The sequence below is a fragment of the Phoenix dactylifera genome, unplaced genomic scaffold (genome assembly GCF_009389715.1).
Source record: "Phoenix dactylifera cultivar Barhee BC4 unplaced genomic scaffold, palm_55x_up_171113_PBpolish2nd_filt_p 000474F, whole genome shotgun sequence".
NCBI classification, from domain to species: Eukaryota; Viridiplantae; Streptophyta; class Magnoliopsida; order Arecales; family Arecaceae; genus Phoenix; species Phoenix dactylifera.
The window spans coordinates 209,858-224,707 of NW_024067896.1; the positions used below are offsets into that span (position 1 = coordinate 209,858).

The window sequence follows — 14,850 nt, forward strand, 5'->3', positions numbered from 1 at the left end:
GTGTCGTAGCTATTCAAAATGCATATGCTGGCACAATAGTTCTTCAACTAGCTCGTTTTAGAACAACATCACCATCTCACTGTCACTGTCTCTGCAATTGCTAATGCCACATCTACCACACATGCCTCCATCACTACCTTTGCCACACCGCAACTATCGTCGCCATTGCCTCCATTTCATCCCTACTACTATCAAATTGTAGCCACTATTGCCATCAGTGCCACAACCACCAGTATGACTACCACTACCATTGTCATTGTCACTTTTGTCAATATTGATACAACTACCGCCTCCATTGAGTTTCCATTAATCTCGCCATATCAGCCACCATCATCATATTAATATTTTTAAAAATAATTAACTATTCAAAATATATTTATATTAAAAATAGAATTATAATTTTTATTATTTTAATTCTAAAATTAATTATATAAAGAGTAAAATATACTTTGATCCCTTCAAGATTCCACGAGAAACACTTGCATCACAAAGCTTTAAAGATTTCAATTAACACAACAAAGTTAATTTAGCATAGCACTGTGTCCCAGTCGTTCATCCACTCCTTCACATCGTTGATGGGCAGATGCCAAAAAAAAAAAAAACAAGAATGCCCTGTTTAAGATCTCTCTGAAATTCCATGAGAATTATAAACAAGATGAAGGCTATCTGGATCCATCTCAGCAGCATGTTTGGAGCTACATCTCCTTTCTACTGTAATACTGGGGGAACAAATAAACCATATGATTAGAAGAAAGAATGAGGACACTGTAAGCTAGGAAGAGAGTTACTAATTTATTTAACATAGAAAACAAGGTTAAAAAAAAAAGAGCAAAGAAAGACTAATAGTAAACTTGAGATGCTCAAAGACAGAAAAATTGTTGTTTTATAGAAAAGGAGTCTCCTTTGCGGTGAAAAGATGGGAACAAAATTAAAGAAACAAAGCATGCAGCTAATTTCTACTTGATTTGTTTTGACCATAGTAGGGTAATGATTAAGGAAGATTGAAAAGCTATCACATCCCCAAAAAAAAGTATTAATGATGGGAATCATCCAAAAAAAAAAAAAAACAAAAGAGTAGAGGTGGTAATTTATGATCTTATCCGCCAATTCGATCTACAAATGATCCGCTTTAAATAAATTTAGATTTGATGAAAACGAATTTAATTCAAAATCAATCCGTGTAGACCTGTTTATTAAATAAATTTGGTTCAGATTTAGACTTAACTTTTTTTGATCTATCTAAAAATTAGGATGGATCATAATCTAATCTATTTATTACCTCTTTAATCCGACATGCTGAATCTGTTTAAATCCATTTAATCTAATAAAAACATGCGTAACCTGAATTGAGTTATTTAATAAATAGATAATATGGGTTGAGTCAGGTTATCTGTTTAATAAATATGTCAGATTCAGATTTAAAATTTTGACCTATTTAATAAATGGGTCAAGTTCGATTTGATGAATTTTTGATCTGATCTACATCCAATCTGCATATGACTCGACCCAATTTTTACCTATCAAAAAGTATTATTTGAGTTTCATAATTCTCTATAAATATTCAGAATTTATACATTGTAAGGCTAAAAATGTATTTATATAATTTTTTACATATTGATAAAGGAAAAAGAAGGAAAGAAAACAAAATAAAAATAATAAAAATAAGAAAAAAAGAAAGGCAAGTAATGCTGGTTCTTGAAGCGGCTCACAGGTAGCATCAGATTTCAGACACATAGACACCGCTACGACCAAAAAGCCCTGTTCCAACAAAATACCAAGACACGCCAAGAGGCCAAGCCGTCCACAACCATGAACGGAACAAACAGAGCTCCGCTTGGAAGTGACGGCTGAGGCAAGGAACCATCCAAGATTGGGTTCTTTTTTTCCCCTCCATTTATTACTCTCTTTTTAAGGATACGAAGATGACAAAAATCACAGCCAGCGCGAAAAGGTTGATGTGGTTGAAGCCCTTGCAGAGGCCAGAGAAGGTAATCTGCCACCGCATTGGAAAACAGACACTCCATTATTAGATCGCCTCTTGTCAAAAAGACAAAAATTCCCCTGGGAAAAAAAGAGTAAAAGAGTGGATAAATTTGGATTAGTTTGGTTCCAGCAGGTTCTCTCAACCGTTCAATGAAATATCTCTAAGAAACTATATCGACTCGTTTGGTTTTTAGCATTTTGTTAAAAACTAAATATATAATATCTAAAAAAATAATTTTTATATATTTAGTTATCATAAAAAAATAATATTTTTTGAAGTGATTTATATTTGATTGAGCACCTACTTTTTTTTAAAAAATTATATAAAATATGTATTATTTTTTTAATAAAAAAATAAAATTTTACTCGGCCCTATCTAAGAGTTTATAGGGTACTTTTTTTAAAAAATAAAATATCTTAATTCTCAGCCGATGGGAATTGGGCTTTTGCATATGCTATATGTATTTTTGTGCCCATAAAATGTGAGAATTTTTTTTCCATAAAAATGCTATTTTTCTAATTTTTTTATAAAAAAACTTGTATTAAACATGAGATTTTTGTTTTTTTACCATATTTTTTCACATCATCTTTCCACGAACGAAACTGAGTCCTTTATAATTTCAAATGGTATAAGCCAAGAGTACTTTGGAAATAGAAATGATTATTTATTAATTTACTTGACAGAAATGAATGGCTGAACAATTGTTCATCTAAATTAACTACATGATGCTAATTAAAAGTTTTAAAGTTTTGGGGTCCAAATGTTTCTCAGAAACTTAAAAGGACCAATGTGTACTTTTCTCACATCTTTAGATTATTCTGTTTTTCAAGGATAGAAAAAAAAGGACAATCATATAATCATACAAATATAAAACATTTTCTTTCCAAAAATTTAAAAATATAAAATAACTCGATAACCGCAATACTTTATATTATTATTGTAGCGTGACCTTTGATTATAATCCATAATCTTGATTATAGATGAATAATCACAAACATCTAGCCGTATACTTAAACCCTAATCAATGGTATTCTATATAACTTGTATTCGTGCAAAAACCATAGATTATTCTATTTTCTTGGAGATAGATAGTCAGATAATCATAATTATGCAGTCATTTACCAAAAAAATCTCACCAATGAAATCTATGAACAAGTCAAAACTAAATTGAATGGTGGCACAATCAGAATAATCATATCTATGTAATCATATGCCAAAATTCTAAACTACGATAACTGCAGAAAAATCAAAACAAAAATAAAAGTAAAATGACTACAAAAAATTGAAAAATATAAAAATAGCTCTATTTACCAAATATATAAATAATTGCAATGCTATAGTTGCATGATCATATTAATTATGCAAAAAAATGTGCCAATCACTTAACAAAATTCTATTACCGCAAAATCCTTAGATTATTCTATTTTCTAGGATAAAAATCTAACCAACAAAATTTGGCAAAACAAAATTAAAATAACAAGATAATTGTGTATTGCAATGCTATAGTTGCACGATCATATTAATTATGCAAAAAAATGCGCCAATCACTTAACAAAATTCTATTACCGCAAAATCCTTAGATTATTCTATTTTCTAGGATAAAAATCTAACCAACAAAATTTGGCAAAACAAAATTAAAATAACCACTTAACAAGATAATTGTGTATTGCAATGCTATAGTTGCACGATCATATTAATTATGCAAAAAAATGCGCCAATCACTTAACAAAATTCTATTACCGCAAAATCCTTAGATTATTCTATTTTCTAGGATAAAAATCTAACCAACAAAATTTGGCAAAACAAAATTAAAATAACCACTTAATAAGATAATTGTGTAGGGCCTAACCGGGTTCGAACCGGTGACCTATTGATCTGCAGTCAATTGCTCTACCACTGAGCTATAGACCCATGTTGTAGCTACTCAAATTAGTAATGCTAAAGACGAATATACATTCATTAGGTGTGGCACTTCACTCTCTCGTCCAACTCTTGGAGACCAGTTACATGTCTCTCTCACATACCTTTATCTACCAGGTGGGATGGCGAAGGAGATCTATGCAGCAGCTTTCCAGGCGCCTGAAACACAAGATAGGAACACCAGATCATGCACCATCCAAAGAGCCATGAGAGAGATGAAATATATATATATTAGGGTTTCTCATAAAGATTGGCTTCTATTGATTATAGATTAATTTTAATTTAATTTATTACGTGATACAAGCTAAATTGCCGTCTGACTGAATATTAAAAAGAACATAATTAATTTGTGTTCATATAGTTATTTTGGGCTATATTGCTTTCTTTTTTTTTTTGGTAAAACAGTCGCTCATGGTAATCTGGCGTGAGTACAACCAACTGAGTCAATATCCAAAATGTGGCCTAAAGGAGGCGGTACAACATCTGCCCATATCCATAAAATCTCTCCAGAGTGATATGATGAGAGCACAAAAGCGCAATCTACATACTGCTTAAATTAGTATTATTGCTAACAAGATAATGATAATATCGCTGAATTAATATTATATTTTTATTGGATACAGGTGATCGTAAATCAAAGCTAAAATGCGCATTGGGTCTAAAAAGATGCATTACTGTAGGCCAACTGCAGAGCACCTGGATCAGGCCATGGCGCAGAAGGATATAGCCGGCTTAGCTCAACCAGATTAGAGAGGACCCAACCGCATGGGTCAGCCCCAGTTGCACACTAGAAGAAGGCTAAGTTCAGCTGCATGAAAGATCAGCCGTGAACCATGCGAAAACAGGGGAGGGGTCCGCGTTTCCAGCCTTCCTGAGTTTGTGGTTCATCCTTCCTTCCGCATCAGTTTCTCCCGCATGCGATCTTCCAGCATCCTAGCTTCCTCCCGCATTCTTCCTCGCATTCCACGCGTCTGTTCGAGTTCGCGATCAAATCTCCCGCGATGCATGCCAAAGATCCCATGGTTGCCTTCTTCTTCAGCCGTTCCAGCATCCAGCTGCGTCCACCTCTTCCAGATTCGCAATCATCCGAGTCCCAGGTCCCCGCATCCACGCCCCATTCTCCACGTGCGATCCAGCCCCATCTTCTGCGTGCGATCCAGCCATCCATTCTAGTCATCCGCGTCAGAGTCCCATCATCCCATGCGTCCATTTGAAGGACTTCGTCTCAGCCTTCTGCCCTTCTTAGAGTCCACGTCCCTCCTCTTCTCCTAAGCATGTCTACGTTCATCCATCCGTGCGTCCAGCTCATCCGGGTGTGATCCCACGCATCCACCTGATCTGTCCGCTCATCCTGCCCGCTTCGTCCGCTCATCCCACGCGTCCACCCGCTCCATCCGCTCATCCCGCGCGTCTCACATGTTCCAGCTTTCGGAGATCGAGTCCCAGCAATCCTCAGCATTCGAGCCTTCCACATCTCATCTCAAGCATCCACTGGAAGGGGTCTTCAGTTTGGATATGAAAGCAAGGGTGTTGCCCAAGGTGACAAGCCCAGAGGGGGAGGGGGGGGGGGTGAATTGGTTTCTCTTAATTTTTACTATCTTACTTATGTCAATTGATGAGTTAGTGAAATAGAACAAAGCACAATACAAACATACAGGAAGTATAGTGGTTCGGTGCTCTCCTAAGCACCTACGTCCACTCCCCAAGCGACCCCTTGGAAATTCACTATAATCCCACGGATTACAGTTGGATTGTTTTCCGGGCTCACAATCCAAAAACCTTTACACTTTGGTTTTCCGGAATCACCAAGAACCTATATTGGTTTTACGGGCTCACCAACGAACCTTCACAATTGGTTTTATGGATTCACCAATAAACCTACACCGTTGGTTTTACGGGCTCACCAACAAACCTTTACAAGGTGATTAATAAAAGAAAGAAGAAACTTGAAGCTCCTAGTTGAGCAAATGTAACATTTATAAGCTACAAGGAAGAGTTTAGAGAATAGTTATCGCTTGATGAGACTTCTCTCTTCTTTGTCAAGAATGCTTCACTCTTCAAGGGTGGATGGAGCTTTTGATATCTCTTAGAGTCTGCTCAACCACTTCCTTTTTGACTCTTGAATGAAGCACTTGGATGAAGAAGATTAGGGCACTTGTCTTTCTTGTGTAAGCTTTGATATTTTGCAAAAGTATGTTTTCTCTGATGAATAGTGTCACTTTAAATAGTTTCCTTCATCCATTGGACAAGCCCCAATGGTTAGAATTCAAAAACTAGCCGTTACTCACTGTTGGAAGGTCAAAAAGTACTTCTGCAGAACTAGCCGTTATGCTTCTGCCCGTGCTTGGGTCGACTCAACTTTTACTGGGGTCGACCCAACTTTCACTTGGGTCGACTCAACATTTACTAGGGTCGACCCTCTCAGAACCACAGAACCTTGCATTTCAGCCTTCCTTCACTTAGGTCGACTCAACATTTTTTTGGGTCGACTCAAGGTTTAGTTGGGTCGACTCAACTTTCACTTGGGTCGACCCTCTCAGGGTTTCCAGAGAACCTATTTTTGAATGTCATTGCCTTTGGGTCGACTCATGTTAACTTGGGGTCGACTCAAGTTTCATTTGGGTCGACCCTCTCAGGGTTTCCAGAGAACTGTTTTCTTGAGGCTTGAGGATTGGGTCGACTCATTCTTTACTTGGGTCGACCCAACTACTGTTCATCCGTGCCATTTTTGCAAAAGTGTGACAGATGGTTTCTTGATGTGCCGGGGTCGACTCAATCAATCTTGGGGTCGACTCAATCCACACTTTGCTGCAACTTAAGGTTAGATTCATCCATATAAACAATGAAATGCATCTTTATCTTATTATACTAATGTACTGAGAGTGACAGACTTATAAATGATGTATCGAATTAACTTGTAACATACTCTTGATTATTGTATTAATCATCAAAATACCACTATCATCCTCAATCTCTCCCTTTTTGATGATTACAAAATATAGAGTATGAGCCTATTGATACTTATCTTAAAATTAGTTTTAAAAAGGGCTCAAGTTGCTGAATTTCAGCTTTTCAAATTTGAGAGTGAAGTCTCCCCCTATTTCATCCAAATGTTTCCAATCTGACCTTTTGAATTACTCTCCCTTTCTTTTATATTTCATTAAGGATGAAACTTCAAAAATTTGAGATAAAGCATGAGTTTCAGATTATGTATCGAGGTGTGAAAGGTATGTGCCAAATTCTGAAACTCTATGTGCCAAATTCTGAAATTCGATTTAAATTTTAGACTTTAACATTTTCATTGTTACAAATTGCTTCCCCTTAAATGTATATCCTTTCCTATTATAATTTTCAACTTGTTTGTCAACTTATTTCTCTTTTCTTGCTTCTCCCCCTTTTTATTATCATCAAATAGGTGTATGGAAATAGACACAATAATTAACAAACATTTCAGTTTCATTGATCAAAATGGAACATTGTAGTACAATAATGCCAAAACAAAACAAATACAATGTTCCTCAATCAAGGTACAAAGTACATGATCAACACAAAATACATATGAGAACTAGATACATATCCTAGGCTCTAATCAGAATGCTAATATCAGCCTAGGGGGTATCTAATGGCTGTGATCTAGTCCTCATCCTTCTAGCATAAGTGGCGAGGGGAGGTCGAGCCTGATGGGACTGAGTCTGGCGTAGAGCTCGGTGAGCTGGATAACTCTGTGCCGAAATATCTGACTCAGCTGCCTGGGGCACAGATGGTCCATGAACCTCTCTCTCTCCATAGAGCTCCTATCTGCTCTCTAAGATCGCTGATCTCAGCAGTCATAATATCCAGTCTGCTCGTCAGTCCATCAGTGATAGTTCTCGCCTGAGCTGACATAAGCTCAGTCATCCTACTCCAAAACTCATTTGTGTATCCCGCCGGAACAGATGACGAAGGTCCAGCCTCTGAAGGTGCTGTAGGATGATCCGTAGGCTCCTCATCCTCAGGGATGGGGTCTCCAATCTCTGGTGCATCACCCTCTGGTGCATCACCCTGAATCCCAGCTCCAGCACGTACCCACTGCCCGTTCATCTTCTCATAACCCATGCGAATAAGGGATCGTGCAGTGTATGTGTCAGTGAATAGTAGATGCCTGGAGATCTCTCCCTCTACAGATATATCATGCTGTCGGAAGATCAGGGTGAGTATCATACCATAAGGCAGGGAGACTCTGAAGTTGCATATAACCTTTCTCATCTGCCTGAGTATCATAGCCGAGAGATTCAGGGAAATGCCCTGAATAATGTGCTCCATGACAACCAGATCTCGCTCAGAAATGAGATCAAATCTCCCGCTCTTCGGAAATAAAATCCGACCTATGAAGTTGTGCAACAACCTCATTTCAGCTGAAAGAGAGCTTGCTATTACATTTTCAGAATAATCGAAGTCTTCATTCTCAAGAATCAACTGCAAGGCTCTCAACTTGTTTTCGGGCTTTTCTGGAGTTGCTCCTTTACAGGGGAGATGAAGCAACTCACTTAAACTTTCTTCGGAAACCCTAACCCTTACTCCTCGAACTTCAGATATAAGCCCTCCCATTCCAGTTTTGAGGAAGGCATAGAACTCACGGACCAATCCTGGGTAGATCACCACATCTAGGGAGCAAAGATACTCCCATCCTTGCCTTCGGATCCATTCTCCCAAACGGAACCCTTCTTGATCCAAAAACTCGGAGTGGATCCTTCTCCCCGTGGTAACCGGTCTCCCCGCAAATTTCGCAAGTTGGACTGAAGGGGAGGGAGGAGGAGGAGGCTCTACACGTGTCTCACCTTGTGGAGACATTGTAGAAGGCTCTGTAGCAGCCCTATCCGCACGGGTGATCCGTGAAACCCTTCCGGATCGCTTGGCTACGGCTCTCTTGGGTCCCATTTCTTCAAGATCTTGATGTAATCTACTGTTTGGAGATGATTGGAGGAGATTTGAGAGTGGGGAATAGGGTTTTCGGAAGAGGACAAAGTGAAAACAGTGCCCTAGAATGCTCACGGGTCCCCCTTTTTAACAGTGGGGTCCCATCGTTGGGTCGACCCTGGATTTTTCTTGAGTCGACTCAACATTGGGTCGACCCTATTCTGGGTTGGGTCAACCCAAGTTCAGAAATCTTTCTTTCTCTTCCTTTTCCCTTTTAAAAATTTTTCTTTCTTCCAATCCTTACAAATTCTTACTGGGACAATGATACATGAGTAAGGAATCTATAGATGACTAGTTTGACTAATGTTTCATGGGTTTTTAGAAATGGGAGGAGTGTATCATGAGACTGCTTGCTCCCTTTTATATCTCCTCAATAAAAAGGATCACATATGCCTAATTCCCTCCTAAGCGTGCAAAATCTATCTTCACTCAAAGGTTTTGTGAATATGTCAGCTAATTGTTTCTCAGTACATACATGCTCAATACATATATTTCCATTTTGCACATGATCTCTAATAAAATGATATCTTATTTCAATATGTTTGGCTTTAGAGTGCTGAACCGAATTTTTAGTAAGGTTGATGGCACTAGTATTATCACACTTTATAGGAATGTTATCTAGTTTAACTCCATAGTCCTCTAGTTGTTGCTTAAGCCATAGTACTTGAGCACAGCAACTGCCGGCAGCTATATATTCAGCTTCAGCCGTCGACAGTGCTACTGAATTCTGCTTTTTGCTAAACCATGATACTAAGTTATTTCCTAAAAATTGACATGTTCCACTAGTGCTCTTCCTATCTAATTTGCATCCAGCAAAATCAGCATCTGAGTAGGCAAGCAAATCTAGACAGGAGTCTCTCGAGTACCATAATCCTATGTTTGTAGTTCCTCTTAAATATCTAAGGATTCTTTTAACAGCACTTAAATGTGACTCCTTAGGATCTGATTGGTATTTAGCACATATTCCTATACTAAACACGATGTCTGGTCTACTAGCAGTAAGGTAGAGCAAGGATCCAATTAATCCTCTATAAAGCTTAATATCAATACTCTTTCCTTTCTCATCTTTGTCTAGCTTACTAGTAGGATTCATTGGAGTGCCTACTCCCTTGTGATTTTCATTTTCAAACTTCTTTAATATTTCCTTTGTATACTTAGTTTGATGAATGAAGATACCTTCTTTAGTTTGTTTGATTTGTAATCCGAGAAAGAAACTTAGTTCTCCCATCAAACTCATCTCGAATTCTCCGTGCATTAAATTAGCAAATTCTTTGCAAAGATTATCATTTGTGGCACCAAAGATTATGTCATCTACATATATTTGTACCACTAGCAGATTTTCGTCTTTTCTTTTGAGAAAAAATGTTTTATCTACATTTCCTCTACTAAAGTCATTATTTAGTAGAAATTTGCTTAATCGATCATACCAAGCCCTAGGTGCTTGCTTCAATTCATATAATGCCTTATGTAGTCTAAACACATGATTTGGCAATTCATGATTCTCAAAACCAGGAGGTTGCTCTACATATACTTCTTCCTCTATAAAACCGTTTAAGAATGCACTTTTTACATCCATTTGATACAATTTGAAATCCATAAAACATGCAAAAGCTAGAAGTAATCTAATAGCCTCTAATCTAGCTACGGGAGCAAATATTTCATCAAAATCTATCCCTTCTTCTTGATTGTATCCCTTAGCTACAAGTCTAGCTTTATTTCTTATAACTATCCCATTTTCATCTAATTTATTTCTAAAGATCCATTTTGTTCCAATTACAGAGTTATGCTTTGGTCTCTCAGTTAATATCCATACATTACTTCTTTTGAATTGATTTAATTCTTCTTGCATAGCATTTATCTGTTGGGAACCCGCCCATGCCGCTGATATTTCAAAAATTAAATCAGATGGCAGCGGAAGAGGCATGTGCGGGATCGACGTTCATCGCATGAACGTTGTTTCATGAACCGTTCGTAGTTAGGCAAGAATTAAAACTTTTAAAACCTTTAGAAGATCAGATCTTCACCTTGTGCGGGTAGATGATCACCGCAAACTGATGATCGTGGTTTTAGGATGAAGGTTCGTTTGAAGCCGTTCAAACGTCCGGCCTCTACGGGTATCCACACGAAGCAGGAACCGATCCAAGCTCTCTATCTCACCGGGGTGCTAGCTCCCTTGCAGAGATAGCTTTTGATGGCTGATCTCCTCTCTTTCAATCAACCCTTGATTGTGCTTGAGAGGAGGAGGAAGAAGAAGGGATCTTGAAGAAGAACAAGAAGGCTAGATGCAGCCTTTGCTTTTCCCTTGCGTCGAATCCCAAACGAAGGAGGAAGAAGAGGACCGCCAAGAGATCTTTCTTGCTCCCTTGCTTTCGGTTGAAGACCAAGGAGGAAGAGGAGGAGGCCACGGCTGCAAGGAGAGGGATGGATCCATCTAGGGCACCGGCCCTAGCCTCCTTTTATAAGCATGAAGGGCTCCTACAAGTTAGGAGCCCTTGACTACTTTCCAAGAGGGGGCGCCGGCCCCCTCTCTTCATGCCGCACCTAATCAAGTATGAGAGGGGCTTATGCCCCTCTTACTTGGTTAACCCAATCCTCTTCCAAAGAGGATTAGGTGCCCTTCTCATGGTTTAGTCCTAATCTAATTAGGATTGACCAAATCATGAATCAATTGGGTTCAATCTATGCTAGTCCTAATCCAATTAGAACTTGAATGAACCATGACTCAATTGAACTCTTCAATCCTAATCCAATTAGGAGTCATGTTGATTCATTAGATTAATAATTAATTAGGACTTAAGGAATCCTAATCCAAATTAGGACATATTTAATTTTAGTCCTAATCCAATTAGGACTCTATTTGAATCCGAAGTCCTAATCCGATTAGGACTCTAGGAATCCTACTCCAAGTAGGAATCCAATTTTGATTCAAAACTCCTAATCTCATTAGGATTGCAGGAATCCTATTCCAAGTAGGAATCCCAGTCCTACTCCAACTAGGATTCCCAGTTCTAATCCAATTAGGACTCTAGGAATCCTACTCGAAGTAGGACTCTTGTTTCAAGTCCAATTAATTAATTCCCTTTCCTTCTTCAACTTCTTATCAATCGAATTGATTATTCGTGATTCATAATTACTTTTTCAACCATCGGATCGGTCAATACTTCTAGTGTGTGTGACCCCATATGTTCTACTCTGACTGGTAGTGAGATATATTATGATCTCTATCATAATATCATTGAAAACTCCTTTCAATGGATTGGAACGATTCCAACTCTACTCATTAGGGTTTATCGATCATCGAGATAATCCCTGTGAGTCCCACCATCCACCAGCGACACCTAGCAGCATGTAGTGGCTACCCAGCAGAATGGAATGATGAACCTCTAGGTGCAGTTAACGTGTGATACAATCCTACTATCGTGGATCCCTACGGGACGGAGGTCATGGATAACTCGTCAAACCCCTTCGTCTGTCATATGTCAAGATTTATTCGACTCGAGTTCGTTAGTGAAAAACTCTTTCTCCACTTTATATTACTGCCCTGGCCAAGGTCTTAGAACTCAGTCTAACAAATCACATAGGATCACTCCTCTTCTATCAAGGTCGATAGATTCCATGTGAGTGCATACCCTACTCCTACAGTGAACTTACTGCAGCCAATCTACACTACAAGGACCCATATGACTAGAGATCATGTATACGTGTAGTCAAACTACAATAACCTCACTGTGAGTAGCTGAAGCACCGCAGGTCAAAGGACCAGTCATACTACTGCAACATCAAGCAAGTCACTAACGAGTGGATAGACATCCAAGTGACTTCTTGTCCTGGTCACGCTCAGTACCCTTGTTCTCTAACAAGCACCTGCACTATCACTTCAGTGTCCCTACACTGTGGACTCAAGTCTCGTCCATCCAGAAGGAAAGTGATCTGTGCACTGATCGGATCGATCACCGTCCTCGTGATGATCCATTGATCAGGAGCATTTAGAAATTAATCACCAATGATACATGGCTCAAATTCTCAACTCTTGAGAATATGCATCATCATCTTATTAATTTCTTGGACGATTCATAGACACATAAATAATATGAATGAAAAAATGCCTTTTATTTATTCAATAATAAATAGTCAAGTACAAAATTATGTCCCTAGAATTAACAATGTGTCAGCCAGATTGGCTTCTAGGGCATACATCTAACATTATCCAATTGGTATCTTTTTCAGCTTCTTCATAAGTCTTAGGTTCTAACTGTGAAACAAAAGTAAGATAATCATTTAAATTTCTAAGAGAGGATCGAGTTCTTACCCCTTGAGTTGGATCACCAATGATTAAGTCTTTAGGGTGTCCATATGCATACCTCCATTCCTTTGGCAAGTCTTGAGATTGTGGTAGCATGCGATCATTTTCCTTATCTTGAATTGGCACGTCATCAAGATTTAATTTTTTAAAGTTAATAATTCCTGCATCATCATCAAGAATATTTTCTTTCGTAGCAGACTTACTATCAGACTCATCAAATATGATATTAACTGACTCTTTGACTACAAGAGTTCTTTTATTGAACACTCTGTATGCCCTGCTAGATGTGGAGTATCCTAAGAAGATACCTTCATCTGACTTGGCATCAAATTTACTTAGATCCTCCTTGCCATTGTTTAAGATGAAACATTTACATCCAAATACTCTAAGATATTTAGCGGTTGGTTTCTTATTCTTCCAAAGTTCATAAGGAGTTTTCTTGGTTATAGGTCGTATTAAAACCCGATTTAGAATATGGCAAGCAGTGCTTATAGCTTCAGCCCAAAAGTACTTTGGAAGATTTGACTCGCACAACATCGTGCGTGCCATTTCTGCCAAGGTCCTATTTTTTCTTTCAACAACCCCATTTTGTTGAGGCGTTCTAGGTGCTGAAAATTGATGTGAGATACCATTTTTATTACAAAATTCTTCAAAGTGTTGATATTCAAATTCAGTTCCATGATTACTTCGAATTGCTATTAAGGTGAGCTTCTTTTCATTTATGATATAATTATAATGTTTCAAGAATGCTGAAAATGCTTCATTCTTATGTGCCAAAAATGAAACCCATGTATATCTTGAAAAATCATCTACTATAACTAGTCCATACTTCTTCCCTCCTAGACTCACAGTTCTAGTGGGTCCAAATAGATCCCTATGTATGAGTTCAAAAGGCCTAGTTGTTGATACTATATTCTTTGATTTGAAGGATGATTTTGTTTGTTTTCCTAATGAGCATGGTCCACAAATTTTGTCCTTTTCAAAGATCAATTTTGGCACATCTTTTATTAATTCCTTCTTGACTAGTTTTGATATCAATTCCATACTAGCATGTCCTAGTCTACGATGCCAAAGCCAACTTGTTTCATTTTTTTTTTCTTCATTGGTAATTAAACATAATCCATTTTTCTTGCCTAATTCATGAAGATCTACCATGTAGATATTTCTTTGCCTTTGTCCTATAAGTACAATGCTATTATTTTTAGAATTTGTGATTATGCATACTGATGCTTCAAATGCGACTTTAAACCCTTTATCACAAAATTGACTTATGCTAAGTAGGTTATGTTTCAAACCATTAACTAATAAGACATTTTCTATGAAGGTAGATGGAGTAATGAAAATTTTACCCTTTCCAATGATATACCCTTTTCCATTGTCTCCATAGGTTACTACTCCACCCTTCTTAGACTCCAAGGTGACAAATTGGTCTACGTCACCGGTCATGTATCTTGAACAGCCGCTATCTAGATACCATCGTTTATCCACCTTATTAGCTGCAAGACACCCCTGCAATCAAGATCAAGAATGAGCTTTAGGTACCCAAACTATGTTGGGTCCTTTAGGGTTAGTACTTGATGTTCCTTTTGGAATCCAAACTTTCTTGAATTTAAGCTTATAATTATTACTCAATTTGTTGTGGCTAAACTTTCTATAGTTACATTCATATGCTTTATGTCCTAATTTA

General features: G+C 37.9%; 1 non-coding gene across 1 annotated transcript; it reads right to left on the minus strand.

The window, feature by feature from the left end:
* Positions 1 to 3,823: 3,823 nt before the first annotated feature.
* TRNAC-GCA lies at positions 3,824 to 3,895 on the minus strand. Its single transcript has one exon. It is a non-coding gene; the product is annotated as a tRNA-Cys (tRNA).
* Positions 3,896 to 14,850: the final 10,955 nt, after the last annotated feature.